This window comes from Bos mutus, chromosome X (genome assembly GCF_027580195.1).
Source record: "Bos mutus isolate GX-2022 chromosome X, NWIPB_WYAK_1.1, whole genome shotgun sequence".
Classification (NCBI taxonomy): domain Eukaryota; kingdom Metazoa; phylum Chordata; class Mammalia; order Artiodactyla; family Bovidae; genus Bos; species Bos mutus.
The window spans coordinates 7119714-7133822 of NC_091646.1; the positions used below are offsets into that span (position 1 = coordinate 7119714).

General features: G+C 39.5%; 1 protein-coding gene across 5 annotated transcripts in view; it reads right to left on the minus strand.

Moving 5' to 3' along the window:
• The window catches only part of XIAP (X-linked inhibitor of apoptosis), a 37002-nt gene extending 23719 nt beyond the window's left edge, over positions 1-13283 (minus strand). The window contains exons 1-2 of one of the 5 annotated variants that reach the window (XM_070366223.1): positions 13142-13283; positions 12761-12887 (exon numbers count right to left, since the gene is read on the minus strand). The gene's annotated coding sequence lies outside the window, so the exon portion shown is untranslated. Of the gene's footprint in view, positions 1-12302; positions 12457-12510; positions 12733-12760; positions 13063-13141 lie in introns of those variants that run through there. The other 4 variants (XM_070366224.1, XM_070366225.1, XM_070366226.1 and 1 more) reach the window with 4 other exon arrangements.
• Positions 13284-14109: the final 826 nt, after the last annotated feature.

The following is a 14109-nucleotide window of genomic DNA, read 5'->3' on the forward strand; positions in this document are numbered from 1 at the left end:
CTAGTGCAGTCTGATACTCTCTAGTGATACTGGACAGCAGGGCAAGTTGCAGCTCCCAGTCAGTTCAGGCAATCAAGAAGATCAACCGATAGACTCATAACTCTACCCATACAAACATTCCATTTTTCATTTTCAGTACAGTATTTAATAAATTACAAGAGATATTCCACACTTTACTATAAAACAGGCTTTGTGTTAGATGATTTTCCCCAACTGTAGGCTAATGTAAGTGTTCTGAGCACATTTAAGGTAGGACAGGCTAAGCTATGATATTTGGTAAGTTAGGTGTATAAAATGCATCTTCGGCTTATGATACTTTCAACTTAGGATGGTTTTCTTGGGATGCAACCTCATTATAAGTTGACGAAGATCTGTATTCAAGTAGTGCAAATTGTTTTGGATATAAAATGCACTTAAAGACTTTTACACATAGGACAAACTTGTGCACTTTTTTATGTAAAGATTTTGGATTTTCTTCAGTGGGATTATTCTAGGAACACTGCCTACACTTTAAGAGAAAGCTGTGGTATTTACCACTGACAAGTAAAGTTTACCTATATTATTTTCATTGGGCAATTTATTTCCCACACATCCACTTATGACAAGTAAGGGTGAGGCTGCCAGTTTTCATTCTTTGCGTGATTTCTTTGGTATTTATCATTGGACAGTGTGCGTAAGCACTGTAATAATGCATGCACATAGAAATTAAGAATATTATGAAGTTCCCTGTGGTCTATGAATAATTCCCCCCAGAGCTACTTAATAATTCATCTTAAAATAAGGCTAGTATGAACGTATTTATGACAGTTGTGTGCTATTAAAACAATGAAGGATCAAATGATTCCCTTCTGAAAGATAGTTTCTCTAAACGGTAAAAAAAAAAAAAAAAAAAAAATTAAATAAATTTTTGATTAATTGAAAAAAAATCCCACACAAGGAAATACTTTTGTGATTTTAAATACTAGAATACTACTCCAAAATGTATTTAAGCATTAAGGTTTCTAATAAAAATCTGTCTTACTTAAAATTTCTTAAACTGAATCCTATTTGGTAGGCAATTATTATGGCAAAAGTAATTTAAAAAATCTATTCCATAATATCATGAGTTTCAGTTACCACAGCATCTTAGAAAAAATTAAGAAGCAGTTTCATATGTGTACAAGACAACGAAGAAAGCAGTTTTGAAGATTTACATAAATTTAATTATTTAAGATGATATACTAGGGAACTATCTCTGACGACTGAAAATTAACTATTACAAATACCTATTAAATCTTTTAAAGTCAAGGAGCACCTGAATAACAAAACACTGTTTGTTTGCTGTTCTTAACAAATTAGCAGCAAAACCTTTCATCTTTTTTTATTGAGCTCAGAGATCTCTACAACCTGCCTGTGTTTTACCCTTCTGGTCTCTGGGAGAAATTCATTCAGTCACTACAGGCTCATTTAATGAACTAAAAATACTTACCATTATCCCTGCAACCAAGGGCCTTGTTAACCTCATCATAAAAAAGCATTTCTTAAGTAACTATATTGATGTGGCACAGTAAAAAGGAATTAAGTGATTATTATGGGTTGAATTGTGCCCCCTCAAAGATATTTTGAAGCCCTAAGCCACTGGTTAGGAATATGACCTTATTTGGATATAGGGTCCATGAAGATACAATCAAGTTAAGATGAGGTCATTAGGGTGCCGTCATCCAACATGACTGATATTCTTGTCAAAAACGCAGAAGAAACACAAGGAAGATGGCCATGTGAAGATAGAGGCAGAGACTGGAGTCTTAATGTACTGACCAGCCAAGGAAAACATCGAGGATCAATAGCAATACCAGAAGCTAAGAGAAAGGCATGGAACAGGTTCTCCCCAGAGCTTCAAGGATAGCATGGCTCTGCCAACACATTGATTTCAGACTTCTAGTTACCAGAACGTGCGACAATAAATTTCCTTCTTTCTTTCTGGTCACACAGTATGTTGGATCTTAGTTCCTCAACCAAGGACTTAGCTTCCCCTACAGTAGAAGCTCGGAGTCTTAACCACTAGACCACCAGGGAAGTCCCTAAATTTCTACTGTTTTAAGTCACTCAGTTTGTGGTACTTTATTATGGCAGCCCAAAGAAACTAAAACAACGTTATAAATATGACAAAATGTAAGCAAGCAATATAACCCTATTAGCTCCCATTGCAGTACTACCATGCCAAATGAAACACATTATGTAATTAAGTAAAGGCATCTGTTTAAGGGTTTCCCAGGTGGCACAGTGGTAAAGAACCTGCCTGCCAATGCAGGAGACACATAAAGATGCAGGTTTGATCCCTGCATTGGGGAGATCTCCTGGAGAAGGGCATGGCAACCCATTCTAGTATTCTTGCCTGGAGAACTCCATGGACAGAGGAGCCTGGTGGGCTACAGTCCATAGGATTGCACAGACACAACTGAGCGCACACACACACACACACACACACCTGTTTAAAACTCAGAAGACGTATGTTTTTAGAATTTCATCTATGACATCTTCGCTGATTCATCCACTCAAAACCCTAGTATAGAATGACTACTCTTTGTGCCCTCAGTATATCTTCTAAATAATTTGAAGACCCAAGTTGTACTAGAACAAGACTGAATAATGACTGCATGTGTGTATGTTTATAGGTGTACCTATATTGTTAGAATGAAGGTCCTTTATGGCAAGGGCTCTGCCCTATCACATTTGTATTCCCAATTCCTAAAGCAATGAGTGACACAGTAGTGCTTAATCAATGTTGGGCAAAAGAATGAATGTTGAACCACCTCTATTTGGTCACAGCTGACACTATTCCACATTCTACCCACCACCTCCAATGGACTCTTGAAATCACTGCGAGTAGTAAAAATTGTTAATATGCCACTGTGACCAGAAAATGTGACCAAAATAGGAAATATATGCATATTATGTAAACAGTAAAACTCAAATCACATTTCAAAATATGATTCATACAATTTTTCATAGTAATATAATAAAAATCTTATGTGTGCTAACCCAAAACACCATAATTTAAAATTTATCTGAAGATTCTCTCTTTGCTCATTATGTGTAGAAATATTTTAAGATTTTTTTCATCAGTTGTTTCTTGGCCCTACAGAAGATCCAGCATAGAGATCTCATCAAACTAGCAACATTCTCCCTGACCCAGTGGAGGTCAATCCCTCTTATAATGATCTTAAAGTATTAGTTAGTTCCCTGTTTAGAAACAGCATTTTGATTTACAAAATTGTAGTATCTTAAAAAAGGTATCTACATAAATATAACATAGTATTAAAAAGCTGAATTTAAAAAATCTACTTGCCTTCAACAAAAGGGGTATATTTTTAAAAAACAGATTTTTAAAATTCAGTTATTATACTATGATGCATTGACACAAAAATTCAACTTTTAGCCAAATTGTTAATTTATACTACTAGGTTCTTCAAACCATGAAGCATATTTTCATTTAAGTTAAATGGTCAACAGAACATTTTTGAGGTTAATTACATTCAATAAAATCAAAAGTTCTCTCCCTAAAATTAAGCACTGCTGCTAAGTCGCTTCAGTCTTGTCCAACTCTGTGCGACCCCATAGACGGCAGCCCACCAGGCTCCTCCATCCCTGGGATTCTCCAGGCAAGAAAGCTGGAGTGGGTTGCCATTTGAGCCACTCAAATAACTGAATGGCATTAAGGAGCACTTAGCCCATAAGCTCAGTCAATAACATCAACTTATTAATACTGTTGACTACAATATATGCTTGATCATGAAGCCTACTTCTGTAAATACCTGAAAGGCCATGCTGAGAATCAACAAAGGGAGTATCAATTACATGTTCTACACTTAATTTAGAAAGTCATAGTAATACTTAAATTTGAGCCCAGACCTCCAATCTTTGCCAAACTGTTTATAATAATTAACTCCGCAGGTATAGTTCTCTCAGAATGGACCCACAGTAAGGTATTCCGTCATCTTTTCTTCAGTAAATCATGAGACTGTGCTCCCTCAAAGAATGGTTTTGTTTTTTTTTGAATGAAGAGTACACAGATTTGGGGCTCAAGAATTCACTTAAGATCATAAGAAGGTTCAAAATCACTAGTATCCCCTCTTCCATTTTGCTGAAAACTGTTCAGTACTTAAGACAATTTATAGTGCTTGTTAATCAAGTCTTTGATTCAAACACAAACCAACTATAGCCCAAACTGTAGATCCACAGCATAGATTAATACTGTTTATGCTTATTCAGAGTCTATTAATAGATAAAAAATCTATGCTAAAATCAGAATAGGCAGAAAGACAAAATCTCATGATGGATACCAACCCAATATTTAATACAAACAAGGGTTTTCCTTTTTAAAAGAGGAGAAAAAAGAAGCCTATTATTCAGACTGTGAATACTTTAATACGTTTATCCTTTAAGACCCTTTTCTGTGTACATGTATACATGCACATTATAAATATTTCTAATGAGGACTTATATGGCATTTTTATAATTTGCTTTTTTCTACTTAAAAATATATCATAAGCATCTCTCCACATCAATTTTTATATAGATTAGAACATTATTTTAACTGGATGACTAGTATCTGACTATATGAATCTATCATAACCTCACAATTTCATATTGCTGAACATGAATTTTAAATGTATGTTTTTAAAAAGAGAAAATACACACATGATCAAATTCGAGAGGTACAAAAGTTGCATTCATTCCACCCCTGTACCTTAAACCTCCAGTTCCCTTCCAAGAAGCAATCACTCTTACCAGTTTCTCCCACAGTCTTTCAGAGATGTGTTACAGCATTTTAAAAAACACAAATGTTAATATACACACACACAGTTATGCACCTTCACTTCCAGGCTTTTCTAAAGCTAACAATTTTTTTACTATTATAAAATATGTTGGACTTAATGTCCTCCTGTTCATTTGCATTTTTTAAAATGTTGGCAATACTGTGTGACTGGGATTGAACCCCTGCCCCCCTGCACTGGGATTGTGGAGTCTTAACTACTGGGCCACCAGGAAAGTTCCTGTTTGTTTTTAACGTCAATATTAAAGTGATCTCACACAGCAGTGTGTCCTATCACCACTTATTTTTTATCTATCTTGTTTTCGACCAGGAATAGTCTTAAAGCTTGAAAGCTCATATTAATCTATGGAAAAAAAAAAAAGAACATCTCAGCAGAAAACAAGTTACAAGTAGCAAATACTAATGGCCAACAAACATGCAAAAATGTTAAATATCATGAGTGATCAAAGAAATAAACATTTCAAAAGATACCATTTTTGTACGTTCTGGCAGAGATTGCCACCACTAACAATAAAAATCCAGCAGATGAGAAGATAAAGGACAACAGTCATTCTTGTTGGTGGAACTAAAAACTGGTACACCTTTTCTCGAGAGCAATCTGACAATACATTCTAAAAGCTTTAAATATATGGTTACTTTCTGAACCAGCCATTCTAGTACTAAAGCATTAACACTAAGGAAATGATCAAGGATGTTTTTTTAAAAATATGTATATGAGGATGTTCAGTACAGCAATATTTATTTAAAAAAAAACTCATTTCCAACAAAAGAGGACAACATTTTGTTAATGTAGATACTAGGCAACCTTTAAAAACTTAGGTTGTAGAATACTAATGTTAGGTAGTTAGAATAGAGAAAAGGAGTCCAAAATGGCAGTGGCTAAAAGACAAGGAAGGGAAAAGCCCGAGAAAATACAACAAAGGAAGGTCAAAGAAAGGTCCGAGGAGGACCCCAGTGAGGACTTCAGGTAGAACAGCACTCCTGCCAATTTGCATAGTGCATGCTCTTTCTCTCTCTCTCTCCCCCACCCCCACTCACGTGCTCCTCCACTCTCTTCTTCGAGGATGGATTCTCCTGCTATCTTCTAAATAAAACAGAGCTGTAACATTTATTTGTCTAAGAGCTATGACACGGTTTGTTCAAGACTCAAGAGCTGTGACGCGCTGAGGGCTTTAATGTCTATTGCTCCAAATCATTGTGAAGAGACAAGAACTGAGAAGCATACACTTGCCTGACACTACTAAAGGACACAAATATGTGTTCATGATGTTGTATTAAGTGATAAGAGCATAAAACAATATTGTCTAATATAACCCCAATTATAAAAAATACCAATATATAAGAGGCTTCTCTGGTGGCTCAGTTAGTGAAGAATTCGCCTGCAATGCTGGAGACCTAGGTTCGATCCGTGGGTTGGGAAGATACCCTGGAGAAGGGAATGGCTATCCACTGCAGTATTCTGGTCTGGAGAATTCCATGGACAGAGGAGACTGGCAGGCTACAGTCCATGGGGTCGCAAAGAGTTGGACACGACTGAGTAATATATAAAGATTTAGGCTAAATTACATATTAAAACTCTACTGTGGTTATCTCTGGGTACTGGGATTACTGACTTTAATTTTCTTCTTTACAGTTTTCTTAATTTTCTAAATTTTATCCAGCAAATAGATTCTAATTGAAAGAAAAAAGCAGTTGAACTCTTGATTAGTCAAGGTCCTTTATACAATTGTGCCCAGCAGGCTGGGGGTGTTATTTGGCTATCTGCCATATGACAATGTTTCCTTCACCTGTGAATAAAATGGCATGGTAAGCTATCATTGGGAGAAGGCAATAGCACCCCACTCCAGTACTCTTGCCTGGAAAATCCCATGGATGGAGGAGCCTGGTAGGCTGCAGTCCATGGGGTTGCTAGGAATCGGACAAGACTGAGCGACTTCCCTTTCACTTTTCACTTTCGTGCATGGGAGAAGGAAATGGCAACCCACTCCAGTACTCTTGCCTGGAGAATCCCAGGGACGGGGGAGCCTGGTGGGCTGCCGTCTCTGGGGTCGCACAGAGTCGGACACGACTGAAGCGACTTAGTAGCAGCAGCAGCAGCAAGCTATCATTAGTGGGGCCTGCTATTGCAAGGTTTTGGCTCTTTTTCCACAGAAAATAATTTTTATAACTTATAACAAGGAGAGGAAAGAATGTATTCTTAGGTCCTTATCTTTTTGCCTATTCTGAGAATTTGTCAACTTGCTACTTTGTAATATTATTGTCAATTATCAAGTTAAAAAAAGGGGGTCCTTCCCTGGTGGTCCAGTGGTTAAAGAGTCCAGGCTCCCACGGCAGATGGCAAAGTTTGACCCCAGTTGGGGAACTAAGATCCTGCATGCTGTGGCAAGGCCAACAAAAAAAAAAGAGGATACAGGTCAACCCCCAGAGATAAAAGCAGTAACCAGGTTATGTACAAGTGGTTGGCTGTGAACACATGTCTTTGGTCCACTGCCTGGGTAGCAGTAAATCACTAGCAGAGAAGGCTGAGAAACATTAGTAATAATAATACCTGATTGCTTATTGTTAACTTGAGTTGAAAAGAAAAGATTTCACTGAAAAATGTCTGAGTGATATCTATTGCTGGAGTTCTAAACTTGTTCACTTAATACCTTGAGAAAATAATTTTGGGCACTGGTAAGAAAGCAGTCTCCCCTGATCTTCAGCCAAAAATTTCCCTGAAATAATTTTTACAAAAGGGCAGCTCAGAATCAAGAACACGGAAAAGTAAAATCATTATATTTGACATCCAAAGGCAAAACTTATTCAACATAATTTACTTATATTTGTGCTAAGCAGGATAATAGAAATCACTTTTTCATTTTCAGATAAAGAAATTAAAGCATAAGGAAATTAAATGATTTGATGAAGGCCACAGAAACCAGAACTTATTCTATTTGATACTCGCTCAGACTTCCCTTTCACTTTTCACTTTGATGCATTGGAGAAGGAAATGGCAACCCACTCCAGTGTTCTTCCCTGGAGAATCCCAGGGACGGGGGAGCCCGGCGGGCTGCCGTCTCTGGGGTCGCACAGAGTCGGACACGACTGAAGCGACTTAGTAGCAGCAGCAGCAGATAACTTATGCTGATAGAGTGATCAGGATGCTACTGCTAAGTTGCTTCAGTCGTGTCCGACTCTGTGCAACCCCACAGACGCCAGCCCACCAGGCTCCCCTGTCCCTGGGATTCTCCAGGCAAAAACACTGGAGTGGGTTGCCATCTCCTTCTCCAATGCATGAGAGTGAAAAGTGAAAGTGAAGTTGCTCAGTCACTTCCGACTCTTCTCGATCCCATGGACTGCAGCCCACCAGGCTTCTCCGTCCATGGGATTCTCCAAGCAAGAGTACTGCAGTGGGGTGCCATGGTACTGGAAAAAATCAGATGGTTCCACAAATGCCATTCTGAGGTTTTTTTGATAAATGACTTGGTGAATGGGTAGTAACTACCCTAAATCTTTCTCAGGATTAAGTATTCTCTTCCATGATCATGTTGGGATCACAAGCAAGTACAGAAAAAAGTTCTTGATAAAGGGCAATATCTTTTCTTTTTCCCCAGCAAAAATATTGTACTCTTTCCAAAAGCCACTCTGTTGTCTCTAAGCAAACATTTAGTAGGTTTGTCTTCCATTGGGATTGAGTTAAAAAATGACACAAAATGAAGGAAACGTTGCTACAGTGACTACAAGCCACATTAAAATAGTACAACATATTTAATGAATGCTCCATGTGTTTTAAACACTGTAGACCAATTTTCATTTCCCTCTACCTCATCATTTTAACTATATGCATTTTCTCTAATCTACTAAAACATGCTGAATTTAAACTAAGTTTCTAATCCTATTTGTTTCAAAGGTCAGAATTTAACCAGGAACTTGTGTGATTTCACAGCCCATCCTCTTTTACCATGTTACCTCCAATAATAACTAAAATATGTTATGTGCTTTATAATCTACAATTTTTTCATGTGTGGTAGCTAATTTAACCTACACATCCTACACCCATTTGAAATATTGGGAAACAGTGATTTTCTGACTGGTTGTTACTCATCAAAGATCATGTGGCCAGTGAAAGTGAAAGTGAAGTTGCTCAGTCATGTCCGACTCTTTGCGACCCCATAGACTGTAGCCTACCAGGCTCCTCCGTCCATGGGATTCTCCAGGCAAGAATTCTGGAGTGGGTTGCCATTTCCTTCTCCAGGGGATCTTCCCGACCCAGGGACTGAATCCGGGTCTCCCGCATTGTACGCAGATGCTTTACCATCTGAGCCACCAGGGAAAAAATGCAAACCCAGTGATTATGACCAATCTAGGTGTAAGGACACTTCCCTGGTGGCTCAATGGTAAAGAATCCACCTGCCAATGCAGGAGATGTGGGTTCAATCACTGGGTCAGGAAGATCCCCTGAAGAAGGGAATGGATGGCTACCGACTCCAGTATTCTTATCTGGAGACTTTTATGGACAGAGAAGCCTGGCAGGCTACAATCCATCAGGTTGCAAAGAGTCAGACATGACTGAGCAACTGAACAATAACAAAAGGTATAAGGAAATTACTATTGGAATTATTTGTAGAAAGGGTAGTCCAGTAAGGTAAAAAATGTTAGGCTCTGTGCCCTTTCAGGGCTTGAAAAATTAGGTGGAGCCACAAAAAGCACATCACATAGCAATATATGCTGAGAAGTCTGTGTTATGAGGTCAAAAAAATCATTACAGGAATAAGCATAAAAGTTCAAACCATATATAAGTATTTACAGATATACCAGAGAATACACAGTGGCACCAGCTTTGCCCAGTTTAGGACATTAGCTTTAACTCACTCAGTTCAACCTCTGTCTGACCATCTGAGTTCAAGCTATTCCAGTCAATGCAGGTAAACCTCGCTTTTTACCACAACCCATATTCTTGAAAATATTCATGTATTATAGAAGCAGATCAGAATGACAGTGAATCACATGTATCCAGAACAAAGACTGGGTACCAATTATACCAAATAAAATCCCCAAATGTATCAAATAGCACAGCTACAACTATATCATAATTATAAATAAAAGTCCATGCCAAGTTCTACAAAATGGACATAAATATGCTTTTATCATACAAAGGACAACCTACTAAGTATATGCAGAGTAGATTAACATATAACGTAAGTTTGGCCTCAAGTTCTTATGGCAGATACATTTTTCTTATATAATATTCCAAATGCTCTTTTCATGCTTTGAATTAAGTGGAACAAATATACTTTAAAATTTATGAAAAAGAAACATGGAGGCAACGAGGTTGAATGATTCACTCACAATCCCTCAGCTAATCAGAAACAAAGTCAACACAGGAACTCAGGCTTTCAATCTAAGGCTCTTTCCATTGTACCACATGACCTCTAAGATGTGAAAATAATATTTGTTCCACTACTGTTTTTAACCTCCTCAAATCTACTCACACAATGACCTTAAACTGTGCTACAGATTACATTCTGTAATACTATTACCAGATTAGACCACAAAGTTTGAGACATGACAGCTCATGATAATCTCCCAACCTCAAGAGAACAAGGGCATCTATTTTGCCATATTCATCTTTGGGATTCTACCACATAGTACAATACCTGGCATATACTGTAGGTGCTCAGTAAGTTTTTTTTTTTTTTTTAAATAAATCAGCGGGTTTTTTAAAATCTGTTAGTACCAGCTACCAGATTTAAATATGGGACCAAACAAAAACAGGAAAATATCATTATTTCACACTTGGAGTCTCTAAGCATTTATAATATAAACAAACCGTTTACTAAATGAGTTAATGTTTATAACCAAATACAAGGGAACATTTATGTTAGTAAAATACTTCAAGCACAATACAAGTTAATGTTTACAACCAAATACAAGGGGAACATTTATGTTAGTTAAATATTTCAAGCTCTATACAAGTTAACTGAGTCATTAATTACAGTAATTCTTATCTAGTGAAATGGACCTGACTTTTAGTCAGTACTCCCTTCTCCCCCACCTCGTTGGAGTCATCGAACGCACTAGAAAGCAGTAAAATTACAGGTGTAGTACAAGGTGCACTGGACTAGGACCTAGACTCTAGTCCAAGCTCTGTTAATAATTAGATATATGACCTCGGGCAATTCACTTTTTTTTTCTTGCGTCTTAACCTGGTAATAAAAACAAAAGAGCTGAACTACTAATCACCAGGGACCTTTACTGTCTTAATTTTTTTATATGATTTTTACAAAGATTTCTACGTTCAGAATTTTTTTGTGTCAAATTTGATATCCTGAATGTTATAATTTGTTAATTATTCAATAATTAAAAGCTTAGCACATTTTCCAAAACTATATAAAGACTAATAAAATACAATATCGTTACCTTCTTACATTAGGAGCAACAGGAGAAAACCAAAGATGAAATATGAGCATCAGATAATCAGGCCTGCTTTGCCAGTTGGGCTGACATGAACCTCTCTGGATTTTACAAATCACTGATACATAAACACATATGGGTATATAAATATATATACACATACCATTGATACTTGTTTATACTGATATACATACATATACATACATGTGTGAAAACTTTACAACTTGTTTTTAGCTTTAAAATCAATACTTGTTCACGGTGAGAATTTCAAACAGTACCTTAGGTCACACGTGAGGTGCAAAATAAAAAGCCTCCCTCCAACCTCCAGAAGTAACCACTGTTAACATTTTCTTTGTACATCCTTCAAGAACTTTTCTGAGCACATACATCTAGATGTGTGTGTATGTATAAATCTTTTTAACTTCTTCAATGATGAAGAAAAATACCACAAGCACTGGCTTCATAAACATGCTAAATACACTTTAAGTAGGTAGCACAGTTGTATGGCACAAAGTGGTATATGCTTCAGAAATGTTCACTGAATACATCTTCATTGTCTTGATTGGAGGCTAAGTGGAGCAGTTGCACAGAAAGCAACAGCAAGGAATCGACTAGCATTAGGCAAGCCATGACACCTTCCTATGCCTTAGTTTCTGCTTTTGTAAATACCATGGGTGGACTAAGACCCCTTCCAGTTCTAAAGTGTGATAATCCTAAGATGGCTGTCACAGTATTCTCTTGAACTGGATATAACAAATGTTAAGTAAAAAGAGAGAAAAGAAACACCATAGAAACCTCCGACCTTACAAGAGTAAATTTCTCTGCCACTAACTATCATGGTAGCACATTTGTGACATAAGTAGTGATGCAATTATGTCTGAAAACAAAGTAGTAGATTATTAAAATGGATAGTTTTTTTTTTTTTTTTTTTTACAAAGCTTTGATTGACGTTTTTCTTTTTTTGGAGGTGGAGAGGGCTGTTGCTTAGTGTCAGCAATAACCACTCTCCCTCCTCCCGATGAGAAAACAATTAAGTGTATTATGGAGTTAAAATAATGAAACTGAAAGTTAGACTGAATTTTGTTTTACTCACAGAATATGCTGGGGAGGTGACAAAGGTTGGAAAGAATTACTAGCTAATTTCCTCTTCCGGAAGGTCTTTGGCGTCTATTCTTTCTGTTCACATGCTCTTACCAGACACACTCCACCCAGCTCCATACCTGGCACAGGCATCAGATGGAGGGGGGTGGGGGGGGTCCCCTTTGATCCTTTTTTTAAGAAAGTTCTTGGACTCGATTTACCTTAGGGGTCACGGGGTTTGAGGAGGCACGCAGGCGGCCTGAAGCCACCCACGCCTTTCTTCGCCAGTCCCGGAACCTGGGCACGAGCCCCGGGCGGGCCACTAGCGCCCGGCAGGGGCTGCCCTCTTGCCCTCCCTCGCAGCGCGGGGCCCAAGGAGAAGGAGGGGAGAAGAGAAGGGAAGAGAGAAGGAGAGGGGAGGGGAGAGAAGGAAAGGGGAGGGAGGCGGAAGCCCGTCCGGGCAGTACCCACCGCGCCAGGAGAGCCGGCCCAGATCGCCCGAGGCGCCCCGCGCGGTGCTGAGAGGAGGGTCCTGGAGGAGGGGCGGCCCAAGCCCCAATCTGGAAGTGCCAACTCCTCTCGGCGGCCAGGCCCCAGCCTAGAAGGAAACGGAAGTCCCTTCCTTTCCCTCACTCGCCCGCCCACCGCCCGGAGCAACCACGGTCGGGGAATCCACAGTGCCTCCAAGCCAAGGCCTCAAAGAGTCAAGGCACGCGGCGCAGCCCGTCTGTCTCCCGCCCGAGCCGCCTCGCCGAGCCCCTCAAAGTCTTCGGGCCTCCGCCCCCGCCGCGAGGCCAGCCTCCCGCTCAGTGAAGCTCCTCCTTCTTCTCCCTCCGCCATTTTCCAACTTACCCTTCCAGCCCTAGATTTGCGCTGAGCCAGCCCGCCCGCGGCTCCGCCGAGGTCCGGCCACTCCCTCAGGCTACCGGAGGCAACCGTCACAAACGAAGCCCTATTTACCCCACCTGCCCCTCCCCGCCCCCCCCCCCGACCGCCTAGAAACCAGAACCTGACAGAGAGGGCGCGCACGCGCAGTGGACATCTCGTAGTCCCCGCCCCCAGCTCCAGTGTTTCCTCTTTTGGCCTCGAGGTATTTTTCCCACGGTTTTTACCTGCTGAGCCCTGGAGTGAAGGAGTAATAGAGATAAAAGACTGAAAAGATAGAGTGAACATGTCCAGTTCTTGCTGGAGACCACTTAATGTGCTTGGCGTGTGACTACTTCTTGGTTGTAATTTTGACAATCCTCTAAGGTAGGCACTCTCATGGTAAACCAATTTTAAGAGAGGAAGTTGAGGCCCAGAGATGCTAAGTGCCCCAATAGCACACAACTAATAAACAAGGGAACTGGGAGTAGAATATGACCTGTGTTCAAGAACTGAAGGTGAAAGGAAAAAGAAAGACACTCAATAGCTAACAGGAGGGAAAGGGGCAGGGCACAGCCTTTGAAAGAGGCTGATTAGAGAACATAAACTGATTAGAATCAAATGGGTCTAAGATGGCAGAACTGTTGAATTCAACTAGACTGATCCTCAATCAGCAAACTAAATGACACACCCAGAAGTGCCATGACAGTTCCATGAGACCAAGAAGTGGGCCATGGCCCAATTCCTAGAAATCTCTTCCCCTTCCCCAAAATAGCTGGAATAATCTTCCCACTCATTAACATACCCAGTGCATAAAAACTAACCAAGACACATTTTGTGGCCGCACTCCCTATCTGCAATGGCCCAAAGTCTGCCTGTGGAGTGTGCTTCTCTCTGAATCTGAATAAATCTGCTTCTTACCTATTACTTGTGTCTCGCATGGAATTCTTTTTGCG